The sequence below is a fragment of the Macaca mulatta genome, chromosome 12 (genome assembly GCF_049350105.2).
Source record: "Macaca mulatta isolate MMU2019108-1 chromosome 12, T2T-MMU8v2.0, whole genome shotgun sequence".
NCBI lineage: Eukaryota > Metazoa > Chordata > Mammalia > Primates > Cercopithecidae > Macaca > Macaca mulatta.
Window position 1 is genome coordinate 114,561,523 of NC_133417.1, and position 22,264 is coordinate 114,583,786.

Consider the following 22,264-nt stretch of genomic DNA (forward strand, 5'->3'; position numbering starts at 1 on the left):
AGCTGGTTTGTTTCCATCTTTAGGAGCCAAGATGGTATTCATTGTTAAAATTGGTACTCAAAATGCCTCATGAAAAGTTCAAGCCCTAGGTCTTTAAGATCTTCACAAGCAAAAAAGCATTCCTTGCGAAAGAGCCACATTTAATTCATTATAATAATGGTGTCCCTTTTTTCCACCAACATTTTTTCTTAAATAGTACGATATTCACTTTGTTCCTTAAGAGGACAAACTTGAATTAAATTACATGCCAATCAAGATAAACATTAGTCATTGCTTTTTGTCAGATCAACCTATTAACAAAAACTGCTATTACATATAATGCATTTCTCCCTTTTTATGGCCTTGTGGAGATTCATTTGTAAATTTTTCCTTATGGCATTGATTAGGTTTGCCTTAAAAAGTACATTTTGAATGAAATCAATGACTAGAAGCCATTGCCCACCTACTTCATTACCTCAATTTATAGCAGTATGAGGAATATTATTTTGACTTTTTGTGAAAACCTTTTTCTAAACAGTGTGTAATAAATAATGACAAAAGGCCTATAATATAGTTTTTTTGAATGCAGCTTGGTCAAGATCTCAAATGTTGAATGAAATTTTAATTTGATCTAAATAATTTTAAAATCCCATGGTTTTTATTAGTTTATAAAATAAAATATATGCATATATCCTATTACTCTTAAAATAAAAACAAATTCCTTGAGTTTTGAAGCTTATAAATGTTCTCAATTTTTCATATGAAAAGAGTCAAGTAAAAACAAATGATATACAAATATGTTGATCACTGCCAAATGTATTAGTGTTGTGGTATACTTTATTGCTTTAATTAAAGATATGTTTAAATGTACAACACGTTTTGTAATATAGCATAGTTAGAATGGCAGTAGGTTAGTGGGAGCAGTATATGTGACTGCAAAACTTCTGGTACTCTTCTATATGTCAAACTACATTTATCTCTCCATTTCTCAATCCTATTAATTAAAAAACAAAGACTCATTCAGAGTACCACAAAAATCGCTGCAAATTATTTGGCCTCTAGGTATCAGAAGACCTTATTTTATGACTTTGTCAAGCATTATAATTTTTGAAAAATGACAAAGTGAAAAGATTATTCTTAATTATATTGACTACTTGGAGTATGTGGTAATCATTTAGATGTTTGTGTTTTGGAGTGGGGAATGTGTGTGGTTAGGTAAGTTTGCAAGGAAGAGAGTTTGAGAAGTTAGGAAGAGAGTCCAAATGATATACAATGTGTTAGAAAAAATATATTTGTATTTGTCATTCATTTTGCTTTCAAGTATCAGCAATATCGCTTTTGTACAAAGAAAATGAGTAAGCAGCTGCTGCATGTGGTTCAGCTCAGTTGCTAGAAAGTTTTTTTTGCATTTGAGTTGCCCAAAGTCTGAGCATGTTCAGTTGTGATCACCGTAACTCAGGACTGGTTTAATGCAGCATGAAAGTTCTGTTGTTATGTTGATGGAAAAATACAAAATGTCTGAATTATTTCCATTGGTCTTGGGGAAAACTGGCTTCTGTGTCTGGAGCACTTCAATCCTGTGCCTTTTCCAGCACAATTATGTTCAGATTTCTGACTCCCTTTCTAATAGTTAGAGCAGCGCCTTCGTTTTCCAGCTGAGATACTTGGTGCTGATGATCACCCTTATAGTTGGCTTCTAAACACCTGACAAGACATGGAGGGGAAACTGTTTCTCTTGGCAGCTAGACATTATGGCCTTCTCTGTTTTATTTTATACAGGCTTTATAGCATTGTCACTTCACAAGAATAACTACTCTCATTTTACATTGACTAGTACATTACTCTACAAAGCTGGAGGTGCAGCCAAAAAAATCTTTGATCAGTGAGAAGGTATTATACAGATAGAATAGGGAAAAGTGCTATTTTCCACAAGGGAAGATTTATTAATTCTCTACAGCAGTGTCTCATTATTAAATGACTTCTTTTGGAGTGCTGAGTTGTTCATGGTGTGGAGGAGAACTACATCATAATGACTCATATTTGGAGAACAACTTGCTTACACATTGTAATTTAATTAATTTGGATACGGTAAATTGGCACACAGGATTCATCCCAACATCATCGTGCTATTACATACTGCAGAGGCTAGAAAACCAAAACATACACGTCTCATGCTCTCATATATGGAATTCTGGAAATTATATTCTCTATTTACTGCCATTTAGAAAGAAATAAGGCTGGTGACTTGGCTATTGCTGCTGACAAGTGCAGTTGAGGGGATGTCAGATTTTTCTGCATCTGTCACTAGTTTAGTGATTGTCAGGGCAGTAGTGGTCTGAGCAAAAGCAGTTTCCTGATCACTGATCTCATTTAGGACACTGTTGTTAAACTCAGTTACAATAGTAGCTTCATGATTTGCAGCTTTCTGGTTGTGATGGAGGTAGCTGCTTTCCTGACTGACCAACCTAGAAGTGTTTTCTTTGTTCTAATTTGAGTACCAGGCCTGAGTCCCATAAGTTACCTGTTCAGTAAATGTGTTAGTATTTTACTTATAGTATTAAATCTGTATGCTTAAATTATTTCCAGTGGTTTTTATTTACCGCAAGGTAACTCAGAGTAAAGTATTCTTATTTTCTCTGAATTTGACTGAAAATTAGATGATAAATAGAGAATGTTAAAAACTACAGCGTCCGGTAGTTGTAGAATAGTTTATTGTACACTACTTCTCCTTCAAGAAGAATGAGAACGGCTGCACAAAACGCAATATATGTCTGCATGAAGGTAGCTCCAGTTGAATATTGATGATATAAAACAACAATAATAAGATCTTTTGTAGTTTAAAAATAACCAGGTAAATAAAATATATGAAAATTTCACATGAATCAGGAGGAAATATAAATAGAATTAAAGTGTCCGAAGATCCTTTTATTTCCATGAAATGATAAAAAGATACATGCAGGTCATAATCACTAGCACCATCAAAAGACCAATAAAAGAATATACAGCTAACAATCAATAGAGGTAACATGAAATAACAAAAATGATTGATTAATCCAAGTAAAGTTAAGAAAGAAAAGAAAAAGGAAATGAAAGCAGTTTGGACATATATAAAATAAGGAATAAAATGGTACATTTATACTCCACAATAATTTTAATTACACTAAATGGAAACAGACAAAACAGACCAAAATTTTCAGACCTGGTAAGGAACTAAACTTAACTCAGTGTTGTATACAAATTACTAATGGCTTAAAAGAATATAAAAAGACTGAAAGGAAAAAGAAGGAGATGCCATGTGAGCACTAGCCAAAAGAATGTTGGTGGAGGTGTATACTGACATGTTATTTTTAAGTACAAATGAGATATTTGCAAAATTAACCACATGCTAGACCCTAAGAGTATAGCGTCTGGTCATAGTAGAGAATCTTCTTCTAAAGCTATAAATCAATAACAAACTAATAGCTTAAAAATATTCAAATGTTTGGAAATGAAACAATACTAAATGATCCATGAGTCAAAGAGAAAATCACAGTGGAAAATAAATAATTGTAACTGAATAATAATTAAAATATGACATATTTATGAGACGTAGCTAATGCCGTGCTTGGAAAGAAAGTACTGTCTTAAGTGCATATGTTAGAAAAGAATCTCAACTTGCATATCAAGAAGCAAAAGAAAAAAGTAGCATATGAAACTAAAAGGAAGTATTAAAAGAAATATGAGAAAATCAATATTATAAAAAACAATTATTTTCTGTTTTAACAGGAAAGTTGTTTTCTCAAAATAACTTTCAAAATGACAGCAGCTTGGCAAAACTAATGAAAACAAAATATAAAAGAGTACAAATTACCAATATTATGAATCAAAATAATATTTATAATAATAAAGGTATTGTGGGAAATGTCATATCAATACATTTGGAAATTTAGAAAAGAAGGTTAATCTGGAAAAACACAACACATTATAAGCCACCCAAGTAGAAATAAAATCTAAATATATTTATTAAATAACTGAATTCATAATAAAAAATTCACAGACTAAATACCAGGCTTAGATGACATCACTGGCAAATTCTTCCAATCATTTATGAAAGAAAGAATACCAAACATATGCAAGTCATCCAACATAGGAAGGAAGAAAAATTTCCAGACTGATTTTATAGGGTCAATAAACTTGATGCCAACACTTGGTCTCTACTAAAAAATACAGAAAACTAGCCGGGCGAGGTGGCAGGCGCCTGTAGTCCCAGCTACTCGGGAGGCTGAGGCAGGAGAATGGCATAAACCCGGGAGGCAGAACTTGCAGTGAGCTGAGATCCAGCCACGGCACTCCAGCCTGGGCGACAGAGCGAGACTCCGTCTCAAAAAAAAAAAAAAAGAATACTTCAATTAAAAAATACAGACAGATCAATTTCTCTCATTCATAAAGAAAGATGTAGAACAAAGAACATGAACCATGAACCATGAACCTAAATAAAGTATTAGCGAACCAAGTTCTATATATAACAAAGGTGATACAACATAAGCCAGTTGAATTTACTCCAAGAATGCAAAATTGGTATAACATTCAAACATCAGTAAATCTCCACCACATTAACAGAATTAAAATGAAAAATTATATCATCATCTCAATAGATGTTGTAGCAGGGGGAATAATATCCCCGTCCCCCAATGATGTCTACATCCAGTTTCCAGGACCTGTCAATATGTTACCTTATATAGCAAAATGACATTGCACATGTATGTGGTCAAGGTTATGGAGCTTGAGATGGGGAGACAATCCCAGATTACCCAGATGGATTCATTCCTGTATCATGAATTCTTAAAGGTAAAGAACACTTTTCAGCTGCGGTCAGAGAGATACAATGTGAGAAAAATTGCCCACCTTTACTGGTTTTAAAGATTAATAAAGGGGATCATAGGCTGAGAAGTACAGTAGTCTTTAGAAGCTGGAAGTCACTCTCAGCTTATAGCCAGCAAGAAAATGGAGACCTCAGTCATACAATTACAAGGAACTGAACCCTGCCTACAACTGAAATAAGCAAGAAAAATGGTTCTGCCTTAGAACCTTCCATCATGAAGGCAGCTTTGCAGATACCTTGATTTTATCCCAGTAAGACCTGTACCAGACTTATGACCTATAAACCTGTAAAGTAATACATTTGTATTGTTTTAAGTGACTAAGTTTGTGGCAATTTTAGTGTCAGAAATGAGAAACTATTACAAATATGTAAAAGGTATTTGATAAATTTTAATATGTATGCATAATTTTTTAAATTTCTTGCAAAATAACAATATAAAAGCTAACCTTTAATCTGACATAAGATGTCTACTGAAAAGAAAACTGAATGAGCATCCCACTTAATTGTAAAATGCTGAAAGTGTTCTCCCTGGGATGAGAAATGAGACAAAGGAGTGCAATATTATGACTTATATCCAACAGCATTCTGGAGGTTCTAGTCAGTAACAAAAACCAAGCAAGAGAAGTAAAATTTATAAAGGACTGGAGAGAAAGAATAAGATAGTTAAATTATTGTGAATGCAACATTTTAAAAGAATCTCAGGAAAACTACTAGAATTAAAAATTGAAGTTAAGACATTTTACTGGATGTAAAGTCAGTATAAAATTAATTGTATTTTCACATATCAGCAAGAAAAGTTAGAAAATAACATTTTAAAAGTGATACCATTTTGAGAGGAACAAAAATATCAATACCTATGAATTATCTCTTGCAAGATATGTGATACATCTACACATAAAACTATAAAGATTTATTCAGGTGTATTGAAAAAGACCTAAATGAAGTTGTTGGATTTTTCCCAAAATTACCTGTACATTCAATTTTGCATACTAATTTCAAATTTTATATAAATATGTATAGGTCCAAAGGTGAAAATACAAGCTTAAAAAAGAAGCTTCTGGGCGTGGTGGCTCAGGCCTGTAATCCCAGCACTTTGGGAGGTCGAGGCGGTCGGATCACCTGAGGTCGGGAGTTCAAGACCAGCCTGGCCAACATGGTGAAACCCCGTCTCTACTTTTAAAAAAATACCAAATTAGCCAGGCTTGGTGCTGCATACCTGCAACCCAGCTACTTGGGAGGTTGAGGTAGGAGAATTGCTTGAACCTAGGAGCTGGAGGTTGCGGTGAGCTGAGATCCACCATTGCACTTCAGCCTGGGCAACAAGAGCGAAACTCCATCTCACACACACACACACACACACACACACACACACAAAGAATAACCAACTGAGCATGTACTGTACTAATTATCAAAATGTATAATATAGCTAGAGAACTTAGGATAGTATGCTATTGTTACAAGAATGGAAAAATAGAGCAGGATAACAAGATAGACATAAGAGAAATTGAAACATACACACTGCACTCCTGAATTATGATAAAAATGACACTTGAAAAAGGAGAGTGTTTTCAATAAATGATGCTGGGTAAATAAGAAATCTATGATTTAAAAAAAACTTGGCTCAACTTATATCATTAAACATTAATTTCAGGTATATGATGCATGTAAGTATAAAACTTAATCAATATAACTTCTGGAAAAATGCCTTCACAAGCTTGTGTAAGTGGAAGCCAGGTTGAATAATATCATTCAGAGTATAGTCTCTGACCACAGTGAATGAGAAATCAATAAAAATAAGATCACAAGGATAGTAAACAACATAGTATTTTAAATTTTTCACAGTTATGATTATAAGAGAAATTACCTTTCAACCTTAAAGATAAGAAAAATAAAACATAAAATTTGTGGGATGCAACGAAGCAGTATTTAGAGAGAATTTTTATTTAATTGCTTATATTAGAACCAAATGTCACCAGAGGCTGGGAAGGCAAGTAGAGAGAGGATGAGGAGAAGTTGGTTAATGGGTACAAAAATACAGTTAGACAAAAGGAATGACTTCTAGTGTTTGATTGTGCCTGGGGAAATTATAGTTAACAACAATACATTGTATATTTTAAAATAGCTAGAGCAGAATTGTAATGCTCCCAGCACAAAGAAAAAATAAATGTTTGAGGTGATGGGTATCCCAATTGTGCTGATTTGATGAGTACACATTGTATACATGTATCAAAGTATCATATATACTCTCAAAATATGTACAACTATGATGTATCAGTTTTTAAAAATACAGTCTGGGTGAGGCGGCCCACAGCTATAATCCCAGCTCTTATAGAAGGCTGAGGTGGGAGGACCACTTGAGCCCAGGAATTTGAGACCAGCCTGGGAAACATGGCGAGACCACGTCTCTATACATAATTTTTAAAATTAGCTGGATGTGGTGGTATGCACACGTGGTCACAGCTACTTGGGAGGCTGAAGCAAGAGGACCACCTGAGCCCAGGAGGTCAATGCTGCAATGACTCTTGATTGGGCCACTGCACTCCAGCCTGAGTGACAGAATGAGACCCTGTCTCAAGGAAAAAAACAAAAAAACAAAAAGCAAAATTATAAAAGCAGCCATTAAAAAAAGTACACATTGCATTGAGGAAACAATAGTGACTGCAGTCTTCTCATCAGAAAATATGCAGGCCTGAAGGCAATGGAAATATATCATTAAAGTGCTGAAAGGAAAACTGTCATCTTAAAAGTGTATTACCAATGAAATTGTAATTTTCCTTTCAGCACTATTGTTTTTATGTTTTGAAAAAGTCTACTGTGTCATTGATAACTAAAATGTATATATTTATGGTATATAACATAATGTTTTGATATACATATACATTGGGAATGGCTAAATCAAGCTAATTAATATATGCACTATCTCACATACTTACTGTTTTTTGGTATTGAAAACAGCTATATCTACTGTTTAGCAATTTTCTAGTACACGGTACGTTGTTATCAAACAATTTTTATCATCAGTTTTGCCAATATCTGCCTTGTTTTGAAGTGTTTAATCTATTTACATGTATTATAATTACTGGTAAGATAGGGTCTATATCTACATGATGCTTTTTTTTTCTATATATCACTTTTTATGTTACTCTATTGTTCTGTTACTGACTTCTTTCTTTGTTAAGTAGATATTTTGTAGTTTGCTATTTCTTTTTTCTTTTCTTCTTTTTCTTTTTCTTTTTTTTTTTTTAAGACAGAATCTTGCTCTGTCACCCCAGACTGGAGTGTGGTGGTGCAATCATGGCTCACTGCATCCTCGAACAATTGGGCTTAAGTTGTCATCCTTCCTTAGCTTCCCAAGTAGATAAGACTACAGGTGCCCACCGACATGCCTGGTTATTTATTATTATTATTTTTTTAGAAATGAAGGTCCCCCTATGTTGCCCAGGCTGGTCTTCAACTCCTGGGCTCAAGTATTCTTTCCACTTCAGCCTTCCAAAGTGTTGAGATTACAGGCATGCACCAGTGTCCTTGGCCTGTGTGCCATTTTTTATAGTCGTTTCTTTTAGTATATTTATCCCTTAATTTTTACTGGATGCCAATACAATAGTATTATAATCAACATCTGAGTTTATGGAAGTATAGCTCATATTAATACCAATTTAAGTTCAACAGTATAGTAAAATTTTGTTTCTGTATAATACCATTTTCTGCTCCCTCTTTTGTTGTATTAGTGCCATTCAGATTACATCTTTATAGATTCTATTCCCATCAACAGGATTTATAATTACTGCTTTTGAAGTTCTTTTCAAATTAGAAAGGAGAGCAAAAAGTTACAGACAAAAAATACATTTGTACTGTCCTTTATATTTACCTATGTAGTTACCTATTCCAATATTCTTGTATTGCAGGTCTACAGGTGACAAATTTTCTCAGAAATTTATTGACTAAATTTTTACTTTGCCTTTTAGTTATCAATTTAAAATTTAAAAATTTTTAAATTTTACAAGAGAGACATTTTATATTTCAAAAATTAATACAACTAGAAATATAAATATAAAAGTAAAATCCTCAACAAACAATCCAAAGCCAATAACAGATAACTAAGTTTGATTAATCATCACGAATGCAAAGTTGGCTCAATACGAGGATCAATCAATTATAATAAACCAATTTAATAAAATAAGGACAAAGGCCATACAATCATCTCAATTGATGCAGAAAACGCATTTTCTGCATCAAAATTCAACACCCTTTAATGATAAAAAGTTCTTAAAGAACTAGGATAGAAGGAAACTTCCTCAACTGATAAGGAATATTCTTGAAAAACCCACAGCTAACATCATTCTTACTGATGAATAACAGAAGTATTTACTTCTAAGATCAGGAACAAGAAATGTACGTGTGCTCTCACTGCTTCTGTTCAACATTGTAGCCAGGGCAATTAGGTAAGAAATAAAAGAATAAAGATGTCCATGTTAAATAGGGAGAAGTAAACCTATATCCAGTTGCTGACATGCTTTTGAATATAGAAAATACTAAGGATTTTAAAAAACCTATCGAAGCTTATAAATGAGTTCAGCCAGTTTGCAGAATACAAGATCAATCAAGTATATTTCTTCAAACTATCAACAAACAATCTAGAAATAAAATTAAGAAAACTATTCCTTTTACAATAGCATGAAAAAGAATAAAATACTGAGGAATAAATTTAACAAAAGAAGCATAAAGAAGTATAAGACTTGTATATTGAAAACATTGAAAAAATTAATAAAAACCTAAATAAATGGAAAGATACCATGTGTTTATGGATTAGAAGATTCAATATTGTTAAAATAGCAATAACCCCAAACCGATCTATAGATTCAATGCAATCTTTAACAAAGTTGCAACTTCCTTTTTGTGGTGTTATCACAGAAATTGACTAACAGATCCTAAAATTCATATGGAAATGCAAGGAACCTAAAGTGGCCAGAATAACCTAGAAAAAGAACAAAGTTGGAGGACTCACACTTCCTAATTTCAAAAGTTGCTACAAAATTCAGTAATTAAGACAGTGTTCTGTTCTTATAAAAAGAGACACATAGCTCAATGGAATAGAAATGAGAGTCCAGAAATAAACCCTCACAGTTTTGGTCAACTGATTTTAAAGAGTATGCTATGACAAATCAATAGGGGAAAGAATGGTCTTCAACAAATCGTGGTGGGACAACTGGTTATCCACATGCAAAAGATGAAATTGGACTCGTATCTCATATCATATAAAAAATGACTCAAAATGGACCAAGTACCTAAATGTAGAAACTAAAACTATAAAAGTCCTAGAAGAAAAAAGGTATACATCTTCATGACCTTAAATTAAGCAATGTTATTTTAGAAATAACATCAAAAGTACAAGCAATCAAAGAAAAAAAATGAATTAATTGGACTTTATAAAAATTGTAAAACTTTTGTTATAATGGAGAGAGTCAAGAAAGTGAAAAAGATAATTCATAGAATCAGAGAAAATATTTGCAAATCATATGTCTGATAAAGGATTAGTATCCAAAATGTGTAAAGAACACTAATGATAAAACTATAGATAACCTAATTTTTTAAATAGGCAAAGAATAGACAATTTTTCACATAAAATATATAAGTGGCCAATAAGCACATGCAGACATGCTCAACATTATTAGTCATTAGGAATACACAAACCCAAATCACAATAATATACTACTTCCCACCTACTAGAATAGCTGTAATCAAAAAAGGCAATAATAAGTGTTGATGAGAATGTGGAGAAATTGAAACCTTCATGCATTGCTTATGGAAATGTAAAATGGTACATCTGCTTTGGGAAAAAGTTTAGCAATTACTCAAATTGTTTAAAAAACAATTAAAATATAACCCAGCAATTTCATGCCTAGGTATATACACAAAAGAATTGAGAATGTCCATAAAACTACTTGTATACTAATGTGCTTAGCAGCACAATTCACAACAGCACAGAAGTGGAAACCACTCAAATGTGCATCAATTCTGTTTATCAATAGATAAACAGAAGTGTTACAGCCATGCAAAAGAACACAATTGAGTCATAAAAAAGGAATGAAGTACTTATGCTTGCTACAACATGAATGAACCTTGAAAATATTATGCCAAGTAAAAGAAGCCAGTCACAAAGCGCTGCATCGTTTATGATTCCTTTAGTATGACATGTCCAAAATAAGCAAATCTACAGAGACCTAGGAGAAGGAAGAATGGAAGTAGTAGGTTTCATCTTGTGGTGATAAAAATGTAGAAATTAGTGGCAATGGTTGTACCACTGTAAATATGCTAAACCTTACTGAATTGTACTCTTTACAAGGGTGAATTTTGTGATATCTGAATTATAATGAAATTTAAAAAGTAAAACATGAAAAAGATAAGCTATGTCAATCTTAACCAAAAGAAATCTGAAATTATTTTGTTAATATTACACAAAGTAATCTTCAGAAAAACAATGTTACCTGGAAAGGAGGGATGTTAACCATTATACAGGGAACAATTCAGCAAGAAGGCAGAAAATCCTACATGCACATATATACTATTTTGGAGGTTCAAAATACATGATGGAAAATCTAATAGAATGGAAAGGAAAAATGACAAATCTACAATTTTGGTCAGACATTTCAATACTCTTGCCTCCACTTATAAATGGAATAAAGCACAGGGGTTGGGCTGAATAAAAAGAAAATATGTAAGAATATTGATGTAAACAATATTAAGCAAATTTATACAATTGGCAGTTTTAAACACTCCACTTAGCAGTAGGCACATACTGTTTCTTTACAGATTTATTGGGATATAATTTACATACCATAAAATTTACTTATTGTTAGTGTATAGTTTGATGCATTTTACTAGGTTTAGGTAGTTGTGCCCCCATAACAATAATACGATTTTAGAACATTAGGATCACCACAATAATTTCTCTCATGCGGCTTATAGTGAATTGTTGCTCCCTCTCTTAGCCTTAGGCAACCAGTGATGTACATTTTGTTTCTACTGTTTAGCCTTTTAAAATTTCATATGAATGAATTCATGCAGTAAGTAGTCTTTTGCATCTGATCTCTTTAACTTAGTAAAATCTCTTGAAATTGTATCCCGGTTGTTGCATGTATCAGTATTCTGTCCCTTAAATTGTGTGCATTATTCTAGTGTAGAAATACATCACAAATTATTTGTCCCTTCACTAGTTCACGGCCATTTTGATAAATTCCTATTTTCAGCTATTATGAATTATGCTGCTATGAACATTAAGATGAAAAACTTGATGTAGACATATGTTTTCATTTATTTTGGGTAGATGGCTGGGAGTAGAATACTTAGGTAATATGGCAAGTGCACGTTTAAATTTTTAAGAAGCTTACTAACTGCTTCCTAGAGTATGCTGCTATGTCTTGAGTGTGGCCCCTTAAGTTCATGTGTTGGGAACTTAATCTCCAATGCAACAGTGCAGAGAGGTCAGACTTTTAAGAGGTCATGAGATCATAAAGGTTTCGCCCTCATGAATGAATTAATGCTGTTATTGCAGGAGTGACTTGGTTATCAAGGGAGTGGGTTCCTGATGAAAAAAGAGTTCAGCACCTCACCCTCCACCCAACCCCTGTGTGTGATATTGCCCTTCTGCCTTCTGGTAGGGGATGACGTGTCAAGAAGGCCCTCACCAGATGCAAGCCTCTCCACTTTGGACTTCTCAGACTCCAGAACCGTAAGCAATAAATCGTTCTTCTTTATACATTACCCAGTCTCAGAAATTCTGTTACAATAGCACAAAACAGACTAAGACATGGATGTACAATCTTACACTCTTACCAAAGATGTACGAGAATTCCGGTTTTCTTCCCCCCCATACCAGTACTTGATACTGTCTCTCTTTTTGTTTGCTTGTTTGTTTGTTTTGTATTCTTTCTAGTATGTGTGTTGTGGTATCTCATTGTGGTTTGAATTTGCATTTTCCTAATGGTTACTGATATTAACATGTTTTGTTCTTAATAGCTTTTACTATATCTTCTGTGGTAAAGTGTCTATTCAAATATTTTGCCTTTTGCAAGGGTAGGATGTGATGTTTATCTCTTTATTATCATGCTTGAGAGTTCTTTATAATTTCTGGATACAAGTCTTTTATAGGACATAATGATTTGGAAGTATTTACTCCCAGTTTTTGGCTTGCCAATTTTTTTCTGAATGGAATCTTTTGGAGAGCAAAAGCTTTTAATATTAAAGATATTGATTATTTTTTCTATTTTTGATAATACTTTAGGTGACATACCAAAGAAGTTTTTGCCTAATTTGAATCACAAATATTTTCTTCTATGTTTTTTCCTAATTTTAAAACTTTATCTCTTATATTTGGGTATCTCACCCATTTCAAGTCAACTTTTGATATACATTTTTAGGACCACATAGAATGTTCGTCAAGATAGACCCTATGTTTGGCCATAAAACAAGCCTCAATACATTGAAGAGAATGAAAACCATATGATATATGCTTTCTACCGCAACTGAATTAAATTTATAATTTAGATTTCTAATTAAATTTAATTTATAATATAAATACATTTATAATTTATTTTTAACTTATAATATAAATATATACATTATAATATAAATTAATTTAATTTAATTTATATTTTAAATTTAAATTATAGAATGTATATATTCTAAACAAATACATAAACTAAACAAATATATAATATTTTATTTATTTATTTATTTATTTATTATGGGAATTGGCTCATATGATCATAGAGGCCAAGAAATCCCATAGTCTGTCATCTGCAAGGTGGAGAACAAGGAAAGCAAGTGTTGTAATTTAGTCCCAGTCTGAAGGTCTGAAAACCAGGAAAGTTGATGGTGTAATTTCCAGGTGAGTGTGAAGGCCTAAGAACCATGAAAGGGGGCACTGATTTAAGTCCCAGAATATGTATCTTTGAAGGCAGAACAAGGTGAATATCCCTGCTGAAGAAGAGAAAGTGAATTTGTGCTATCTCTACCTTTTTGTTGTATTCAGGTCCTTAATGTATTAGATAATGACCATCCACATTGGTAAAGGTGATTTTCTTTACTCAATTAATCAATTCAAATGGTTGTCTCTTTTGGAAATACTCTTACAGATATTTAAAATATCAAAAACATTAGAAATGTTTTTTCCAGCATTCTGGGCATCCCTTAGCCCAGTCAAGTTGACACATAAATTAACCATCGCAGTTAGTATATTTCAAATGTATATGTATATTCAAATTAAATAATCACAAAAGAATAATAATAAATTTTGAAGTAAATTATAATGAAAACACAGCATATAAAAATTTGGGAAATGTAGATAATGAAGTGCCTACAGAAAAATTTATCATTTTAATGCTTATATTGTGAGGAGAAAACCTAACTCAATGATTTATCCTAGTACATAGGCCAAAGTAGAAGTATCAGGAGAAATTAAATAATATTTTGAACTAAATAAAATGAAAATATAACCTATCAAATTTGTGGAATGCAGCAAAAGCAGGGTCTAGAGTCAAAAAGTAAAATCATAAGATCACATCAATAACTGCAGAGAAATATTGGAGAAAATCAAGCCTCCATTCATTTTTATCATTAGAAAACTAGGAATAAAAAGACGTTTTCACTACTTGTTAAAGAACAACTGCAAGTAACCTACATCTAGCATTATATTTAACAGAGAGAAACTGGATACTTTCCCCCTAAGACTGGAAACAAGGTAGGGACATCCTTCTCATCGCTCCTATTAACATCTTACTAAAAGTCCTAGCTAGTGCAATAAGACAAGAAAAGGAAATTAAAACTTACAGATTAGAAAGGTAGAAAAAACTAACCTTATATGCAGGTAACATGTTTGTCTATGTAGGAAATTCCAAAGAATAAACAAACAAACAACAACAAAACTTCTGGAACTAATAAGAGATTATAACAAGATTGCAGGTAACAAGGTGAATATACAAAAATCCATCACATTATTATATACCAGCAATAGGCAATTGAAATTAAAAATTAAAAACATAATACCATTTACATTAACACCAAAAAGGTTAAATATTTAGGTACACATTAACAAATTATGTATAAGATATATATGAGAATAACCATAAAACCCGATGAAGGAAATCAAAGATCTAAATAAATGAATGTGGGAGGACTCAATATTGTCAATATCTCAGTTCTTCTCAACTTGATATATAAATTCAATGCAATCTCAATCAAGATCTCAGCAAGTTACTTTGTGGATATCTACAAACTTTTCCTACAGTGATATGGAAAAGAAAGAGAACCAGAATGTCCAACACAATGTGTAACTAGAAGAATAAGTTGGAGGACTGACACTATCCAATATTAATATTTACTGTAAAGCTATAGTAATGAAGACAGTGCGGTACTGGCAAAAACAAACCAAAACAAACAGACCAATAGAACAGAACAGAAAATTCAGAAATAGATCTGCACAAATACAACAAATTGATCTTTGACAAAGAAACAAAGGCAATACAAGGGAGAGAAGATAATTTTTTCAACAAATGGTGCTTAAAAAACTGGACATTGGAAAGCAATAAAATGAATCTAGATGCTAATCTTACCTCTTCCATAAAAATTAACTCAAAATGAATTATAGGCCTAAATGTAAAACACGAAGCAATTAAACTTTAAAAGATAACGTAAGAGAAAATCCTTGTGACCTTGTATTTGGTAATGAGTTTTTAGATACAAAACTAAAAAATCCATGAAAAACAAATTAATAAGTTGGACTTCATTAAGATTAAAAATTTCTTCTCTGTGAATACCACTATTAAGAAAATGGAAAGTTAAGCTACATATTTGGAGAAAACATTTGTGAAACACATATTCGGTAAAGGACTTGAATACAAAATATAAAGAAACTCTTGAAACTCAACAATAAGAAAAAATGTAATTTAAAAAACGGTTAAAATATCTGAATAACTTCTATACCAAGGAACATATACAGGCAGCAAATAAGCATATAAAGTGATGTCCAAAATTATATGTTACTAGGAAACTGCAAATTCAAACAACAATGAGATACCACTAATGCCTACTAGAACAGGTAAAATTCAAACACTGACAATATCAAATGCTCTTGAGGACATGAACAAAAGGAATTTTAATTCATCACCGGAGGAAAGGTACAGCCACTTTGGAAGACAGTTTGGCAGTTTCTTACAAAGCTAAACATAGTCTACCCTACAAACCAGAAATTATGCTTCAGGTATTTACCAGAATGAGTTGAAAACTTATGTTAGCACAAAAACCTGAACATGAATGTTTACAGCAACTTTGTTTGTGATTGCCAAAATTAGAAGCAAATAAAATGTCCTTCAATAGCTGAATGGATAAACAAACTATGGGACATTTATACAATGGAATATCATTTAGTGATAAAATGAGCCATCAAGCCATGAAAAGGTATGTGGATATTTAAATACTTAAATATTTACTGTTAATGAAAGAAGAAAAGCTATATACCACATAATTCCAACTATATAATATTTGTGGGGTGTTGAAAGATGGTAGGGAGGAATAAATGGAGTACAGGGTATTTTTAAGGCAGTGAAAATATCTTGTATAATACCAGAATGATGGACACATGACATTATGTATTTGGCAATACCCACAAAACTGTGCAATACCAAGAGTGAATCATAATATAAATTATGAGCTTTAATTAAGAATAATGCCTCAATATTGGTTCCTCAATTTTAACAAAAGTAAGTCACCCATGCAAGATGTTAATATTAGGAGAAACCATGGGCAGGGGGAAGGAAATGTATGGAAACTCTCTGTACCTTCTGTTCTGTTTTTCTGTAAATGTAAAACTGCTTTAAGAAATAAAGCTTATTAATAATGTGTATATTTTTCAAAAACTACAAAAAATCTAATTAAATAGAGATCTATACCATGTTCATTGATCGTAAGACTCAATATTTTTAACACGGCAATTCTACCAAAATTGATCTACAGACCTGAGAAAATTCCAATAAAAAACATAATTTTTATTTAAATTGACAAGTTGACATCAATATTTGTATGGAAATGCAAGGGACTAGAAGAGTCAAAAGAAATTTGTAAAAGAAGAATAAGACTGTGGTATTTGCCATGCCTGATTATAAGATTTACCATAAAGCCAGAGTAATGAAAACAATGTGAAATTGTCGTAAGAATCAATGACATAGCAGAGTTCAGGAACAGACCTATACATATATGACCAACTGATTTCTGACAAAGATATTATGGTCATTCAATGAGGAAAGGATGGTCTTTTCACAAAATAATTCTGGAACAACTGATATCTATATGGAAAAATAATCAGTAATACCTTATATCTATTAATTTGAAATAGATCATAGACATTAAAACTATCAAATTCCTAGAAGAGAACAGAAAAAAAGTAGTCCTGGAGTAGACAAAAGACTACTTAGATGTGACCAAAAAAAACACAAAGCATAAAAAGAAAATTTGATTGAGGAAATAGGGTTTTATCAAAATTAAAGGAGTTTGCATTTCCAAAAATGACATTTAGAAAATGAAATGCAAACAAAAAATTGGAGGAAAATATTATCAAAATATATTCCTTATATATTCCTTGTATATTGGAAGATAAACAACCCAATTAAAAACTAGCAAAATATTAGAACAGACACTTGACAACACAAAATGTGATGCAAGAATGATCAATAAGAACACAGAGACGTATTGACATCATTAGTCATCAGGGAAATTTGGTTCTTCTCAATAATTTTAGTTTTTCTACTGAGATTCTCTATTTTATTCACTTATATTTCCTTTATTTAATTGAGTATATTTATAGCAGCTGATTTTAACACTTTTCTATTAATTCCAACATCTGGGTCATCTAAAAATTAATTTCTGTTGATTGTCTTTTTTCTTGAAACTGGGCCACATTTTCCTGGTTCTCTGAATGTTGAATAACTTTGGGTGGTATCCTGGATGTTAAGTTGTGAAGACTTTGTTATATTACTCCAGTGTTTAAGTTTTTGTTTTAGTATTCATTTAATTTGGTTAGATTTGCATTGCAACATCAGTCACTTGGGTAGCAACTCAAACCTCAGTTCAGTATTTGATTACTGTTTTTGTTTTGTTTTGTTTTAATCTTTGACTGGGAAGCATTGAATCTTTTCCATGCAGACATAATTCAGGGATAAAATGGAGATTTGTGCATAGATTATACCTAGAAATTTGGATTATTCCAGTGTCTCTTTTCTTTTCAGTATTTTATTTTCACTTTCCATCACAGGACATTTCCCCAAACTCTATACTCTATGTCAGGAAAATTGTAATTTTTCTATGAGTGTTTGCCCCTGGCAGTATTGTGTGCAATCTTCTCTCAAGCTAAAAGGCATTGAATGTGCCATTCCTTCTTCCAAGTGTTGATTCCCCTTTAAAATGTGCCATTTTGTTTACATTCCAGTGCTTTCTGTTTTTGCTTGTTTTACCCCTACAGGAGACGTTATCTGGGGGACGGTAAGATCCAGTAAAAGTCTACTCAGCAGTACTGAAAACTTATACTTCAACAGTTTCTTAAAGTGTTAAGCATATATCTACCACTCGACCCAGAAATTTCACTCTTGGGTATATGACTAAAAGAAACAACAACATGTCCACAAAAAACCTTATAAAAAAGTTTTTAACAATCTTATTACTAACAGGCAGAAACTGAAAATAACCCCAAATGCCCACTAGTTAGAAAATGGATATAGAAAATATGGTATATCCATACAATAAAATACTATTGAACAATGAAAAGGAATAAACTGCCGATAACTTACAAAATAAAGAATACATCTCAAAAGTAATATGTGTGCAAAAGAAGCCAGACGTAGAATAGTACATATTGTCTGAATTCTTTTATGGGAATTCCAAGAATATGCAAAGTGAATCCACAGAGAAACATAATCAAAAGTGTAGTTACCTCTATGGGTTGGGGCTGAAGGTGTAGATTGAACATTTCTGATCTGTGCTTTTAATTGAATGTAAATTATACCTCAACAAAATTTTTGAACAGAATGATACATTATGGTCCAGAAGAAGTCAATGGTAATTTCACCACCCATTCAATGAACTAGACATAGAATTGGAAATGGGAGAGCATACTACAAAGCTCATTTTTAAATTTTAAAGCCATTGCAATGGTCAAAACTTTTGAAACATGATAGAAATTTTGATAGATGTGCCTCTAGTCATCATCCATAGAGAAAAGGTCAAGAAATTAAAAACAAAACACAAAAACCCATTTCACGCATAGAAGGTGAAAGACTTATGAGTGTTTGCTCTTCAGTGTCATACCTGCATCTTACATCCACATCTTTTCTATGATGGGTTGCACATTGTATCAGCATTATTTGTGTGTGTATGAACTTTGCTCATTGTTTCTCTAGGGGCCACTTAATTAATGTTTATCAATTTAATAAGCAAATGTCCAGCTGAGCTATAATTTCTCATAGATTTATAAAACTAAAGTGACCTTAGGTGGCATGTGGTTGAGTCTCCTCATTTGCTAATAAAAATATTGAGGTTCAAAATGGTAGAGAGACGTACCCAAGGTCACACAAGCAGGGAACAGCAAATATGGGCCCTCAGATCTGATTTGAAGTCTGGTGCTCTTAACACTATGCAGTACAACCTCCTCAAAGGCTCACCTACTCTTTGACTCTCTGGGGAGAAGGTTTCATCACTTCCTTCATACCGGTAGACCTTTCTCTAATCAGTAGAAAGACATTTATTCCGATGGTTTTCTGACTGAGAAACTATCAGAAGGCCTGTCACTGAGAAAAGGGTATGGTTGTTTATGTACATAATCTTCTGGGCCAAAGAAATACAAATCAAGAATTTAGCCTGAAGACAAGACAAATAATTGTGAAAATCAATATTGGCAGGCTCTTTCTATCTGTGGTTTACTTTTTGGAGTCCAGCACTGTATAGTCAAGGTTTCTTCAGTTGCAAATGACAGGAATCCAACTACAGCAAGCTTAGAAAAGAAACAAAAATCTATTGGCTTAAAAAATGGCATTTCTACCTTGAGACATAGCAGGATCCATGGAGTCTTTCAAGGGCTCTTTTCTCCATCTCTCCATGCTGCTTTTCTACATGGAAGGAAACATAGTCACTGACAACTCTATACCTATATCCATCCGATTCACTATTGTTCATATGACACATCTCATGGAAAAAACCTGACTGGAAATATTTGGGACATATGACCACCCTGGATCAATCACTATACATGAGGAGAACAGGTTCTATTATAGACTTAGCCAGGATCACATGTTCACCTCTGAGAAAGAGAAGAGAGGCACACATTTTACTATCATATCAAGAATCATATGAAAAGGATTGTTCCTCTAAGGAAGGGAAGCTTAGCTGAGGGGAAAAAAAAAATCACTTCGACACAAAGATCCCTCATTAAACTAGAATCCTAACCACATGGAGTCCCCTCCTAAAGTTGTTTGACATCCCAGGGCACTGACTCCTGCAAACTGTATTTCTAAGGCTGCTTTGTCAACTGACTTTCTTCTAGGTTCACAAATGACAGGATTTTGAAATACAGGTTAAAGAGGAGCCACAGTATTTCTTTTCACTCTCAGCTTGTGGAGGACCCTCCAGCATTATTATCTTTCTCCCAGGAAGCATCTCCACTGTGGTCTCAGTTCCCTTAATGCAGCTTGGGCTCCTCATTCCTGGTAAAGCCTCCTCTCTAGCACTCCCCAGCCTGAGAGTGGTAGTACTTTCCTACTAGTAACTATCATCGTGTTGCCTCATCATCCCCTAGTTGGCTTTTTAGTTGTTTGAATCCTTTGTAATTTGTTCCCCATACTAAACTCTCTCTATTGACTTACAACATATAGATGTTATTTTTCTGAAAGAACTCTAAGATGTGTGTTGAGAAGAAGCAATCTCCCATATAAGGACCAGGTTCCCCAAAGAGAAAAGTCATTAGAGTTAATCAGCTAATCTTAAAGTAGGGGGGTTGGGGGGGGTGGGAGAACCTGCGGAACACTCTACTTTAAACTATTGGAGAAATAATCTATTTTTTATTGCTGTTTTTTAGAGACAGCGTCTCACTCTGTCACCCAGGCCGGAGTGCAGTGGTGTAATCATAACTCACTGCACCCTCAAACTTCTGGCTTCAAGCGATCCTCCCTCCTGAGCTGCTGGGATTACAGGTGTGAGCCACCACTCCTGGCCCTGGAAAATTACTCTCAGTGAGCACCTGCACCTGCATGCCTGGTCATGAATGTGAGCTGCTAACACTCTGGTAGGGTGCCTACTCCTTCCTCCCATCCACATACTGTCTATGATTTCCTAGTCTCCTAAGACATCCTTCTTCTCAATCAGGCCATCTTCCAAGGAGGAGTATCAACTCCTCCAGCCTCCCAGCTCCTGGGTGTACCTTGATACTTCCAAACTCACTGCAAGCGTCACTGGCACATGGTATGAAGCAGAGCAGGGGAGGCAGGACACAGAACACTGGGCATGACTGGGGAGGCCAGGCTTTCACAGCTTCATCTGTGATGGTTTCTAATCCTTGCAGGCTCCCATCATTGGGTCTCTTTCCATCTGAAAATGGAGGAAATTAGACCAACTGCTTAAAAAATCAACTCTAATGTGCTAGGTTCTAAGATTCTATGGTTAATTTAAGTGACAGAACCACCTTATGGCTGCTGTTTCATCAGCACTGTGAAAACTGTACAAGCCACACCTCAGAATGTTGGCTGACCTTAAAAACACCTTGTTAGTACTTGATATAGACACTCAAAGTAATTCTAAGTTGCATCTTACTTTTCTTACTTAAAATAAAATGCTCTCTGATTATGAAGATTCATACTGCATGGTATGAATGGTAAAGAATCATTTGTTTTCTCGGTCATTTCACTTTCAAAAGTATTTAAGAGGTAATTTTAATGGTGATATTTCAAGGTCAACATTTTCCGTGCTTTCTAATTCATTGTATTTGTATCGTTCTTCAAAGATTCTTCATATTCATTATCTTTTTAAGCATGAGAGAATTGGACTGTCATTTTTAGTTCTCATATGACACATGAATACACTGAGAGTTATATTAAGTGAACTGTCTCTAGAGCATACGTCTGGCTATCTAGAAAGTAATAACCATAAAGGGAGGGGATCTTTTTTATTAGGGTTGGGGGAAAGGTTTGTTTTATTCACTGATGTTTCTAGTGCTTAGAAGAGTGCCTGACACATACTAGGTGTCAATGAACATTCGTTGACTCAATAAATGAATGAATCTAATTAGTGACAGAGCTGGGTCTAGAATTCTCTACTCCCTCAGCCATTGCTCCTTTAGTGCTGACAAGAGTTGTTCTATGTTCTCAAGAGCCCCACATTTCGCTTGTCGTT